The 14,754-nt window shown below is 31.6% G+C and overlaps 1 protein-coding gene across 1 annotated transcript in view; it reads left to right on the top strand.

The window, feature by feature from the left end:
* The first annotated feature begins 4,716 nt into the window (after positions 1 to 4,716).
* The window catches only part of LOC148611723 (uncharacterized), a 64,429-nt gene continuing 54,391 nt past the window's right edge, over positions 4,717 to 14,754 (top strand). The window contains exon 1 of the mRNA XM_088592552.1: positions 4,717 to 4,950. The gene's annotated coding sequence lies outside the window, so the exon portion shown is untranslated. The remainder of the gene's footprint in view (positions 4,951 to 14,754) is intronic.

A 14,754-nucleotide genomic window follows, 5' to 3' on the forward strand; every position in this document is an offset into this window, starting at 1 on the left:
TATTTGAAGCCTCTCATTATTTGTATTATAGTCAACGCAAAGGTCAATCATGAAGTAGAAAATTAAGGATATTTATACGGATACTAAATCAAACAGTTGATTCAACTGAAGATACAGTGACGTGGTTCGAAGGTAGGGCATGTACGTACAATATACATGTATGAATGTTCACGGCAGTGTAAATCAAAATCGACATCTGATCGAAGTATATATTATTTAAGACTTTATTTTGTTTATAAAAAAATATTGGAATTCTTTGGCACCAAAACTCTGATTACTATATCTACTCCACTTGCTACAGTGTAACTAGACGGGTTGTTAGGTGTTTAATTATGTAACAAGTAGCTAGATCACATGATACATGTACATGTAAAGTTGGCCTTAGTCATTATTGAAGCGATTTTAAACGTGACTTTTCAGAGGTTTTTACTTAATGGACAAAGAGATCCAGCATTAACCAAAACAATCTTTTGTCCTGCAGAATGAATGAATAACTGCACACTTTCAGTTTCAGTGTGTTTTTGGTTAACGCTGGATCTTATTCTGATACAAGTTGCTTAGAGTATCCTGCACCAAATGACCGTTTGGATTTTTGATCGGTTGAAAAATATGGCCACCGTTACTAAAAATAGAAAATAGGTGTCAGAAAGCAGATATTTGCATATATCTCCGAAACTGTTAGGTTAAGCCAAATTCTGACATGGTTAAAAGTATTCAGCATGATGAGATCTGTGGTCAAAGTTTGGTGAAAATCTGTAGACCAATGTCGGAGTTATTGACCTTTTTTGGACGGTTTTTGTTGTCTTTGCTGTTATTACATTAAAAAATCTTCACATCAGAAACTACGATACAAAGTTCAATGAAAGTTGGTATTTTTGTTTAGCTCACCAGGCCGTAGGCTGTGAGCTATTGCCATCACTTGGCGTCGTCGTTGTCGTCAACAATTTCTTCAAACATCTTCTCCTCTGAAACTACTAAATAGATTTGCATGAAACTTAAAATGACTGTTCCTTAGAGTATCCTGCACAAAATGACCGTTTCGATTTAATTGTCGGACAACTTCTTGTTAGAATTATTGCTCTTGAAAGGCAAATATTTAACCAGGGAGCGATTCCTGGGAGCCTCTTGTTTAAATTGCAAACCATTTGCATAAAATTTAAAATATGATACGAATTAAATTTATTATTGAGTTTTCTTTGGAATTGATAATAAAATTTCCCACAATTATTTTAGTAGGCAGCAGAAAAAGACCTTATGGACCCTCATTCTTTGATTTTCTAGTCTTTTGGAAGCATGTTAGACAAATTTACTGTTAAAACATTCCTAACTGATAATGATACAAAGTATTATTTAAATAATGGTCTTAGTTTTCGCTTTTGACTTTTGTAAAACAAACGTACAGATAAAACAACGATATTAATTTTGAATAGGTACCTTCTAAATAAAAGGTTTATTACTTTTCCATTGTATTTCCTGTTGTACAATCGAAGCAATGGCACGTTTGTTGGTTTATTGAGATATGTCATACTACGCAGCAGTGAGAGTATTTAATATTAATACAGTTCGTATAGAATAATCGTCAGAAATGCCAGTGTCTTTAATATCTACCCTGTTATCAGTGGAGTAGTTTAAAATCCAACGGATTTTTTTTTAAATATTTATATCGCATGTCAAACTTTAATGAAAGAACGTAGAGTTTTTTGTTTTTGTTTGTTTTTTGTTTTGTTTTTGTTTTGTTTTTGTTTTGTTTTCTGTTTTGTTCTTTTTTTTGTTTTTGTTTTTTTTGTTTTTTGTTTGTGTGTTTTTTTTTTTTGGTCTCCAAAGAAAAGATATATCCAATTTAGTTTTACAAAAAATAATTTTGAGATCTGCTTCAGGCATCCCATATCTATTCCTATTTTGTTTTTTTTGTTTTTGTTTTTTGTTATCGCATAGTACAATTAACCACTGTTTAAAAAGTGTTAAGGTCGTCATCACAATTTTTTTTACCAATGTGTAGGAGTGATATCACATACGACACAATATATTTAAGTAAGATTTGTTTAACTTTACCTGCAATGCAACTGACCCAGCGTTTCGGATTATTCTTAGTTGCAATGTGATTGCCGCTGAAAAATTTTGAATCTTCCAGCGTACCCGATGTCACTTTCAGATTTTGTTTGTTTGGTTTTTATACCGCCGCTTTAAAAAATAGGCCGTTTAATGTTTTGTCTGTGTGTCTGTATATCTCTAATATACTCTTTCCGACATTTTTTCTGCTATTCATCTTAGTAGCCTAAAGTTTTCATACTCTCTTTATGGTGGGATCAATTTTAGAAATAAATTAACAATAACTTCCTATTTACTGAGATTTTCTCACTCTCTTTTCATAGCAACTACTCATCACATCACCGCCTTTTGAAAATTTAAGACCTTCGAATTTTTTCTGTAGGTATGCCATAAGATGGGATATATTTTCAGGATAATTCGACAACGTCCTGTTCAACAAGGACTTTTTTATGTTTCTGATATCGTGAATTGAAGCGGGGTATTCATAAGGTAGCCATCACTCACATATTTTTTTTATATTCTTTTTCTGTTGACGCTCATATGAAAAGTGTTCATTTTTTTTTGTACGCTGCCTTATTTATCTTTCCATTGAACACGATGTATGTAACTTGTTTCTGCATCCTGTTTTCACGTTTTTGCAATGTCCTTTGTATCCTTCTGTTTCGTATTCTTTGGTCTTAGTTTGTTGATATTTGAAGCAGAAACGAATGTATCATCTTCCAGAAATCATTTGAATAATTTTAACTTATTTTTGGTTTTTACAGAGAGATGCAATGAGTAACATTTTAAAGTTAGATATTGGCAAAAACGTTTTTGTTTGTAATGTATTTTTAACTCTAAGACTTGATATTTCTTTTTTATGTATTCGCTATAAAATTAACCTCTTGATAAAAACGTTTTTTTGAAAAGTTTTCATTTGATGAACAAGTAGACGCATCAAAATCTTTAATACATACTTAATAAACTTTCTTATGCTGTCAAAATGATTCATTCCTATATATACCAAAAATGAGATAAGTTACACAGACACGGTCACGTGTTTTGCTCAATCCAACACAAAAAAATGAAATTTATTTTGTTATGGGAAGGGATCATGTATAAACGCTCTTTGTTAATTCAATTGAAGATTAATCATGTTTTATCACACAAAAATGTTACATTCCGGTTCTTTTTACTTACCCATGTTTTTACAGACCTTCACAGTAGTTTTTGGCCACAGATAAATGCATAACGAATGTTTCGTAACTTCTCCAGTATTCAGCTGGCGTTGAATTCCGATATTGCATAGTTAAACTTTATATTTGTTTAAATAATGGGTTAAAGTATTTGGACTTACCTAATGCATTATGAAACACATCGGCCAAATTCAATACAATAATCGAATTATACAATGAAATACTTAAAGAATTGATCAAAGGTAAATACAAACTAAATCAACTGTAATAGTAGATAGACGGACTCAGTATATCTTTTGTTTTTCCCACTATCTCAACTTTAGCATGTTAGGACATGTTTACTTAAGCATTGAATATAATATTCTTATATTCTGAAATTTGTTTGGTCAGCAAATGTGTATTTTGTCCTCATAAAGGTATTCTCTTTTGTTTTGTTTCTTTATTTTTGAAATCATGTTTCATCTTTAGCAACATTCGTTCGGCACATGAGTATGGAGTTTTCATATCACAACCCATACATTATGACATAGCTTGCCGTTGACATTTTTTACCATTCTAGACTTCTTACAAGTAGTCTTTTGGAACAGGGTATTGTTGCTTCAAGATTGAAGTCATCAATACAAACGTTTTATGGTCGTCAAATGGATCATGGATCCATCTGAACTATGAGAACCGTTTTGTTCAACGTGTCATACTTTTCCTGTTTCGTCTACCCCAGCCGAATGTGACTTTTTATAAGTAACTTGACGGGTGCTTTCAGAAAATAGGAGGATTCTGATCCTAACGCAGCGCAAGGTCATTGTTATCAGTTCTTAGCGAAGTCCGAGCTGTTCATTTACTTTTGTTGCTTTGTTCTTATTATTTTGGTTATTCTATGTTTTTATTGAGGGTATCTCTTTATATGTCTGGTCTTTGTCACTGGATTACATTCATTCGGTTTCAGCTAGCATCTTAGTTCCTTTGATTACTTTAAGTAATCGTATAGATAAATCAAACCTTTCAACAGCATATATATAACTTGTATACCTTCATAATCTGTAACCATTCGAAAGCATAAATACATCGTGTACTTAGTTACAACCCTAGATTAATCCTACGAGGAGGAATGACCCGGTCAGCGAAAGCTATATTTTTATATAGCCTTGCTGGCCGAGTGGACTAGGGCGCTGGACTTAGTGCAGGCGGTGTTGCCATAGTTGTCACAGCGGTACGAGTTCGAGTCCCGCGGAGGGAACGACCAACAATTTGCTTCGCAAATTTGACAGTTCTAACATCGTTAGGAATTTTTCAGACCCTTCTATAAGTTTACGTTATCTTCCCTGTATCAATTTGATCCAATGTAGCAGTGTAGCGAATAGAGTCGTCACATTCTGCGACTATATATATATAATGATGATGATGGTTATAATTAATGATGGACAATGGTTCTAACACATTTTCTATTTATAAAGGTGGTTGTTTGTATACCAGGTATATGACTGTTCTACTTTATTTCTATCGTGTTTTACATTTAAAGGCCGCAGCAATAGCACCACGTTGGAAAGTTGATTAAAGATCAAGCCAGGATATGCGGAAGTGTGTCAATTAGCAAACTTTTATATTTATACAGATAACCCCTGACAAGAAATGACACTGTTATCTCTAAAGGAGTTTTACATGTTAAACGGCATTTTAAAAAGCTTTTTTTAAGCTGAAGCTTCGAATAGTGTTTTCGTCTACGCATAAGGTAAACTAATTTTAAGTATATATAATCATTAACTTAGCACGACATATAAATCTGTAAGTCGTATATTGAAGTTTATGATATACAGAAGCTTAAACATGTTTTTTCTTTATCATATCTTGTTCCATTATAAAAAAAATAATTTTACATTTCTACTTTCTGTACATTTTGGTAATAGGTAATCATTTGCTGAAGTAAACAAAAATTAATAACAAATTTGAAAGAATGTTTTAAAAACAAAATCATTCATAATTTTTAACTTATTTAAAACTAAAATCAAAATCAAATGGCTTGCAATCTGAACGAGAAAAAAACTACTTCAGTGAAATTATTTAGTACCAATTGTACATAAACCAGACGAATATTATCGTTTTCATTCTTGAATTTGATGCATTTAAATGCCACTTCCCTACTTGCAGCTTAATTCACATAATTGTGTGCCATTAATTAAATTTTTGTTTGGGTGTCCAGATTGCAAAATTGTTTGTTTTGATTCTAGTTGACTTTACGAAACACGAGTAAAATGATATCAAATACAATACAAAAATATCAGAGTAATGGAGAAGGAACTGCACCCTAAGTGAGCGTTTGAGTTCACCACCGGATTTTTTGTGGAGGTCGTTTTGCTCAACTATGTGTGTACGTTTATAAATTTGTCTTTTCTGTTCTTTCTTGCTGTCGGTTATATGTGCCCTCATACTGTCATAGATGCCTTTTCTACTCATCAGACTTGACATTCAACAAACAACACGACCTCGTATCTTCCAAGAAGTCTTAATATCCTAACCTTCGAGAGCACCAGAATTCACTTTAATTGTTTGTTACTTTAGTGCCTTTTGTTTTTGTTTTTGTTTTGTTTTGTTTTGTTTTTGTTCTTTTTTTTGTTCTTTTTGTTTGTTTGGTGATTTCTTGTCATGTGTGTTACCATTGTATGCAAGTTTGCCAATTTGTCAATATGACTGCTACTGAAAAAGTGATATCTTGAACTAGAATGGCGACATTGAAAGTCCATATGCGGTAATAATTGTATGTCAACACTGATGAATGAACACTTTCACTGATTTATCGCTTTATTTCTTTATATGTCCTCTTCTTCTGATTATGAAAAGGAAATAATTGAAGAAATGTATACATTAAGGAGTATATGGTACTCTTTATATCACAGTTTGAATACATGAGATGGTGTTTATTGACAAATTGTCTGCAAAACAACACATTTAAATAATCGGTTCTGGAAAAGGGTTCTTATTTAACTTTCTGCCTGGATAGGTGTCTTTTAACTCAAACGTCTTACGAGGCTTAACGAAATAGCCACAAAAAGTAATAAAGTAATAAAGTAAAAACAAAATGAGAAAAATGACTACGAATTTTATAACTCAGTGATATTAGTATTTCATTCTAACCTTTGTTGTGCATTTGATTTCAAAAAGATGCAATACAAAATATAAGCAATTTAATTGAAAAACAAAAACAGAGAAATATTATTGTTGTGTTAAAATAAATAAAGAAGCATATTTTATTCACTGTAACTACCAACTGATAAATTTTACGTAATTCTTTAAAAGGACACTCTATTTCAAATACAGGGTTGAAATTATAGCTTGTTTATCTTAAGATTTATGCATGTCTTCTATCATTAAATAGCGATATGAAACGCATTTTATTTATTTAAACCTTTATTTATGTAGACTTTCACAGTGATATATTGAAAAGATAAGGGTAACAAACGTGTTCAGAAACCTAAGTATCTAGGTCGCAAAACGTTTGATTTCGCTTAGTTAAATTAAATGTCTTGTTTTTGAATCATTCATTACGACAATTTTGGTAACATTGAAAGGCGAAAATATGATTTAAATTGTCAGGTTTTAATTTCCTTAAAATGAACTACTTTTTGTGGAGTTTGGGTAAGGGCAAAGTGTTTTTATTCCATTCCTTATTTTCTGTTTTGTTTTTGTGTTTTTGTTGGTTTGTTTGTTTGTCTGTTTGTTTGTTTGTTTTTTTTTTTTTTGGTTTTGCTCTTCTTTTCATTTGTTTGTCTATTTGTTTTTTTTTTTTTGCTTCGTAAAACTGAAGTGAAAAATCCTTGCTTTTTTCAGTTTTTTTCATAGTACGTCGCCATAAAGGTGTTGACTGGTTTTGATTATTTTTTTTTTTGTCAGAAGCTTTGCATTTTATTACAAGATTTTTGTTGTTTCTTTTTTTGCACCATGAATATATTTACAACTTTAAATGATCTCAGATGCTGAAATAAAAAAAAATAATAAGTATAGGTGGCAAAAGAGCCACTGCATTTCATATTGGAAATCGTATTTCAATGCAATATTATATAGCTATATATAGTTACATATTGTTAATAACTGTAGCGAAATGAATAGCAAAAATTTTTTGAACATATGTTATATGCAAAGATTCACATTTACATAAGACCATGGCATATTGCAATCACACTTACTAATGTATGCTGGATACCATATCGCAGATTGTGAAATATTCGGCAACCGCAAGATCGCTTGAATAGGGCAACCAATGAAATATCTATACGAGATTAAATATCAACATATATTGGGAAAAGTAATCATCGTTCGCACACAGATTATGTTTACAGCAGAATTTGAAACCACCACATATAATGACCAAAACCCATTTAGACTAAGTTTGCAAAATATCATTACTTGCAGTGAAATATGCAAATGGGCAGTGCACACAAGTCATGATTACAATGTAAACCTCGATCCAAAAGGGGAGTTCAATGCAAAACAATTGACAGTATTTGACTAAATGAAATATACTAGTATAATTATAATGTACGTAATTTAATTTGCATCTAAAATATATTTACCCTTTTGCATTTCAACATAAAAATATAATAACATCAAATTAGATATAAATCATTTAATCATTTTCCCTGGTGAACTCAAGGAAAAAGTTTACACTAGGATCATCAAGAAACTTATTAAGTGTTAATAAAAATACTAATTCAAGTATCGGAAAGATGTGCTCATCTTCTCACCATCTCCCTATTTTAACACATAGCTAATTATAATTTTCTACCGTATGACGGGACGTATTCTTGGCTGGACAATTCTTTGAGTTACGCAAATTAAACCACGGAAGCCTTTGGGGAACAGATTATTCGAGTTCATCATAGTATTCATCAAACCTGTCACTTTTTCAGAGAAACGTCCCTTTCTAATACATTAGATTATCAATCAAATATATTTAGTCAACATCAATTATAATTACAATTTAAAACTATCTATATGCAATACACATTATTATCATATACATGTATATTTTCTTAAGTAACTCTTCAAAAGTACATTGGTTGTTTAGGTAAATCCATAAAACTGTTGTTTTAGCCGTTTAAACCATTTATCATTTTTATTGTTATCAATTAATCAATCGATTTAGACATTTCTTCACTAGTTATTTCTGTGTAAATAATTTTAAATAGCTGAAAAGTAAATTCATTTAGAATGTACGCGTTAAATTGCGAAACAATACATCCCCTGAGATCAATCTTTCAATAAGTTTAATTCGGATGTTAGCATGTAACCAAGAACCTCATGTCAGTGACAAAGGGAGAGAGGTGAATTTATAAAGACCGAAAATACAAATTTTACTCGATTCGTTTGTTTAAAGGACAATGGCATTTTAAGATAGATCATATTTACTACACAGACCATTCTTTTCTGTCATCTTGCAAAAAATATGCACAAGAATTGTCTTATTAATTACACATTTATTTAAAAAAGCCTTCTTTAAAGGGGGGATATTTGTCGGAAAAATGTTCAATAGAAATGTAATGGGTTTATAATTTTTTTTAAAATATTACAAGAAAAAAGTTCGATCATTTTTCTTATTCAAGTATGAAACGTCATATAATTATTCATTGTATTATCTTCCAGTTTGTTTTATAGTAAACGGAAATGTGTAGACTCCCCACAGAATTTGTACAAAAGATACGGATAGACTCTATTTTTATGGTTATCAATTATCTCGATATAAGTTTGGTCACCTATGTTTAATTTCAATATTAAAATTTACAGTTTGTTTCTCTAAGTTCGTTTTCGAAAAAAATCAGGGAAATATATCTACTTTAAGTATTTGGTATGATCTACCTTAATACAATGGTTAAGCGAAAGACTGCGTACATGTCTGTTACCATAATCAATATGAATTAAAAATGTATTATATTTATTCAAACCCTTGTTTAGATAGAAATTTGCATTGGTATCATTAAAACAACAAAGACATAAAGCGGGTATGGACGCTTGCCTAATATCTAGGTAGCACAAAGACAATGCTTTATATTCGGTCCTGAAAAAAATCAAATAAGTGTTGATTTTGCACAATATGTAGTACAATGAGTACTAAGATTGTCAGCAAAACCGTTTTTGCAATTCATCCATGCATACCAGTGCCGTCGATTCGTAAATACGGAAAATTTCCAAAGTTAAAAATTATCGTAGCTGTTGGGACGGGGCAAGAGACAAATGAGCTACAAAATATTAACAAAAAGTCCCAGCCCCAAGAAAAAAAAATGTCCGAACTTTATCAGAATTGTAAGGAAAAACTGCAAAACGAGATCAAGCAAACGGAATTTCAAACTAAAATAAAACTTATTGACAAAAATGGTCGTTCTAATCGAAATAAAAGTAAGGCTCTCTGGAATCTTTTGAAAAGTCCTCCTGAACAAAAAAGATTCTTCTTATAATCGACCCTAATAATAAATCAGAACGTGGTATAATGAATAGCGGCTTAGGTAGACACTCTGGTTTATTAGGATCAGACTCAGCCGTTGATCACAATTTCAAGAAATATGTCTCTATGTTTGTAAAAGAAAATGGTAATATTTATTCACTCTCTGTCATATTCACAAAGGAATCTCTCTCGAAAACACTTAAAATGTCAAAATTGGGCAAAGCCCGGGAATGGACGAGAAAATAAAAGAATCTCAGACTCTCTTCCAAATATCGTAAAAAAATTTCCAAAAACTGAAATGTTAAGGTTAATCCAAATACAAAATGTACCTCGTCAATACCTTTCTGAAAGAGAAGGATCATGGACAGATAAACTACATGGCCCCTGTGTTAGAAAAGCACGGTAACTTTAATCGAATAAACTTTGGAGATGCCCAGTGGAATTCTGTCATCAGACCCTCGATTACTCACGCGTGCGCGGTCTGGAGGCAACTATCGAAGTAAGCAATGATTTGCTAGATATAAAGCCGCTAAAGTTATTTTCCGCACGAAGCTTACCATGCCTAGATCTGCTACATTACTGGAATAATAACATATAATGTTATCTCCCGTTCCGTAAGATAGTGTTTTTCAACAAGTATTGCTAGAATTAAAAACACAATAATTTATAAAATATAATGTTCGGTATTATCAAAAGTATGTCCACAGAGATGAGAAAATAAATGCATTATGTATGTTGAACTGCATGTTCGCTCCCCAAATACACGGTAGCACTGCGTGTATGTCATCAAGATCACTGGCGTTTCTTCTGTTTAACACAGATAGATATACATATCACTGCTATGTTCAATGCTTTCGGGGTACAATAAGATAAAACATATTCAGCACTAACATGCACAAATAATTGTTGATAAACTTGATACCATCTTTTTTTGCAGAAATCAACTGTTCCTTTGACATGAGCGAAGTTTTAAAATATATAAATAAGAAAAATAACAAATGACACTTTTTCATTAGAAATTATTACTACAAATAGTAGTATATGAATGTGGAAAAGATTGAAATAAATTCACCCACATAGGTGTTAGCGTTTTTGCTTTCGGTGGGAGCCTCCCGATATTTCAACTTGCATTTCATAATTCCCCTATTGTTCTGTCTCCTGAGATGGGGGAGCTTAAAACTCACCGCTTTAAGAATTGAAAGTGACATACTTCAATATAGGATCAAAGTAACAGTTGTTTTTTTTGCCAAAACTAATGTTTTAATATATGAAAATCACCTATCACAAATTCTAGTATAGTTTTATAACAAAAAGAGTTGACAACTCGAATATGTCGTGAAAATGACCTTTTGTCAAATTTACCTCTTTCAGAAAATTATTTGATAACGATTTTGCTGACTTACGAATTTCATTTTTATTCCCATCGACCATCTGAAATGTGTCAGTATAAAAAAAAAGAAAAACAATAACGTTTCGGCATCAATTTCATAACAACGTAATTATCAATCGACTTAAATAGTCAATTTATAAGGGGGTTCTTATTCTTTCTGATGATTCACCCCTATGCAAATGGTATCTTCGGTCAAATGCAATTAAGTTTGTCATTTCAGTTTCCAAAAACTATTTTCATTTGAATTTCACATGGATATTTATACCACAACACCTAGAATGATTCGCAGCCTGGCTTCTCCTTTGTCGCAAAATCGACATCTGATCGAAGAGTAGAATATTTTATACTTTATTTGATTAAAAATGACAATTCTATAGCATTAAAACTCTGATTACTATACCTACTCCATTTGCTACGGTGTAACTATATGGGTAGTCAGGTGTTTAATCATGTGATAAGTAGCTACATCACATGATACATGTACGGGTAAAGTTGGCCTTAGTCATTTTGGAAGTGATTTTAAATGTGAGATTTTTTACTAAATGGACATGGAGATCCAGCATTAACCAACAACATCTTTTTTCCTGTAGAATGAATGGATAAGTGCACAATTTCAGTTTTAATGTGTGTTTGGTTAACGTGGAGCTCACTATGATATAAAGCTGCAAAAGTGTGAAAAAAATAAAAAGATAATTCCTTTCCCGATTGGTCTTACAGGGGGTTTTGGTACCTTAATTTCACAATATTTACTTTTAAAATTGCAAACTTAATGTATGAAACTGAAAATTTATGATATGAATTACATTATTATTGAGTTGGCTTTCAAATTGATGATAATTTCCACGCTTATTTTAGTAGGCAGAAAAAGCCCTAATGGGCCCTCATTCCTTGATTTACTAGCCGTAGGAAATCATGTTATATATTTTGTTTACTTTCAAAATATTCCTAATTGATGATGATATAAACTATTATTTAAATACTAGTCTTTTAATACTAGTTTTGCATATGACTTTTTGTAAAACAGACGAACAGATAAAACAACAATATTAATTTTGAATATGTACCTTTTAAATAAAAGGTGCATTTCTTTTCCATTGCAATTCATGTTGTACAATCTAAGTAATGGCACGTTTGGTAGTTTATTAAGATACATTATAATACGCGGAAGTGAGAGAATTAATATCAAAACAGATGGTATCTGACAAATAATGCGAGACTCCTTAATATTTACACTGTTATCAGTAGAGTAGTTTAAAATCAAAAAGATATTTTGAAATATTTATATATCATGTTAATACTTTAATGAAAGAACGTAGAGGTTTATTTTTTTGGTTTCCCAAGAAACGGTAAATCCATTTTAGATTTACAAAGTCTATTTTATTCTCAAAGTAATTTTGAGATCTGCTTCAGGCATCCTCTTTCTATTTCTAATTTGTTATATTTGTTTTGCATGGAACCATTAACCTCTGTTTAAACATGTTTAGATTATCATCACATTTTTTTTAAATAAATCACAGAAGACACAATATATATTTAAGTCAGATTTGTTTAACTTTACCAGAAATGCAACTGACCCAGCGTTTCGGATTATTTGCCACATTCATAGCAACTAATCATCAAAGCGGTTTGAAGTTTTTTATAATGGGATTATTTCTCGGGAAAAATCAACAGCGGCTTCCTGTTAACTGATATTTTACTCACTCTATTCTCGGCAACTAATCATCACATTGGTTTGAAATTTTAACACATTTTCTATGTTTGTGTGTCATACTTTTTTTTCAGAATATTTCGACATAATTTCCTATTTAACAAAGATTTTGTTTATGTTCCTGATATCGTAAATGCATATGAAAGCGGGGGTATCACAAGTGAGCCATCGCCCGCAGATTTTGTTTCCTTTTCAATCGGCGCTTGCATTAACAATACTTGAGGTTTCCGTGTGCTGTCTGATATTTCTCACCAGTGCGTACGTTGTATGTGACTTTTTTCTGCGTCCTGATTTTACGTATTTACAATATCGTCACATAGAGGTTTCTCTATTCTTCTGTTTTTATGCTTAGGTTTTAGCGTTTTGATATTTGAAGCAGTAACAAATGTATTATCTTTCAGATATACGTTGAATAACTTTAATTTATTATTGGTTTTAACGAAGAGCTTCAATGAGTAATTAAACCGGCAAAAATTTTAAAGTATGATATTTGCAAGAGCGTCTTTGTTTTCAATGGGTTTTAAACTATATAAGTCGATATTTCTGAATAAATGTCAAAAGTGAGGTATATTACACAGACAGGGATACGTGTTTTGTTCAATCCAACGAAAAATTAAAATATATTTTTTATTGGAAGGGATCATGTATAAACGCGATATTTTAATTTGACTGAATATTAATGCATCTTTTATCACTCCAGGATGTAACATTCTCATTCGAATTACTTACATCTTGTTTTTCCCGATTTTTACTGCAGTATTTGGCAAAAGATAAACGCATAAAGCAGGTTTTTAAATAGTCAAATATTCAGCTGGCACCGAATTCCGATATTGCATAGTGCATTGTTACATTGTACCAGTCTGCACCATGAGAACAGATTTGTTAAATTGTCATATTTTCCTTTTCTTTTTCGTCTACCCTGAACTTGACTTTTAATTAACAACTCTCGATTGGTGGTTCTAGAAAGAGAGGGGATTTGTAAATCGATCTATTTTGGATATCTTATGTTCTTTTTTGTGTGTCTCTGTTTGCAATCTGATCTGCCTGATGTACCTTGATTATACAATTAGAATCTTTGATTTCCGCTAGATTCTTGGTTCTCTTGATTACTCTCTCTAATATCAATCAAGCCTTTAAATCTCAATTGTCATTTATTAATTGTAAGCATCAATTCAAAGTATTGATAAATGTGTGGGTTGTGATTCGTCACAAATTCTGAAAAGCTAAGAATATTTTACCAGACTATTATTGCTTAAATGTTCTTAATAAGCTGGTAAACATAACAGATTCTGTACCAATAATATTTTTAGCAATAAGCATAAATTTAAGCAACGGTTATTATGACAGATTGTTTTTCTTAAAAAAGGAATCGCGGTATCTAAAGCCTAGCTGGTCGAGTGGTATGGTGCGCTGGGCTTGATGTAGGTGATGTTGGTGTAGATGTACCAGTAGTTCAAACATTTTACCCTGTACATTTGGCAGTTCTTACATTGCTTGGAATATGTCAGAGGTTAAGGAGAAACGTAAATATCGCGTCCTGGAATTTTTCTGAAATGTTGCATATGGAAAGATCGACTCGAATGCAATCATATGACAGAAAAAAATGACATCCTATCGGATTTCGTTTTCTAAGTACATAGATTTGAAATATACTATTATAATGCTGTTATTAAAATACATAGGATATATAGGGAAATTGTTAAAAAACGACAGGTATTAAATCATTTCTTAGTATTGTGAACTAACGGTGCCTAGAATTTTCTTTAAAAAATAGTGCCTAATTATCAGCTGTAATATCTATCGAAAGATGTATAAAAATATGATGACAATAGGACTCGTTAACCCGTCATGCATTCATAAAGTGGGAGTACTTACCGTTTTTTTTTTTTTTTTCGTTTTTTTTTCGGTAACGTGAAACTTAATTTCAGCCACGTCACATATCTTTACATGTTACACGGTTGTAAATGAAACGCTAGGCTTGCTACAGCACTTGTTTCATGTATAG

Source organism: Perna viridis, chromosome 7 (assembly GCF_037379345.1).
Source record: "Perna viridis isolate PV_CMFRI_1.1 ecotype Kerala chromosome 7, ASM3737934v1, whole genome shotgun sequence".
Classification (NCBI taxonomy): Eukaryota; Metazoa; Mollusca; class Bivalvia; order Mytilida; family Mytilidae; genus Perna; species Perna viridis.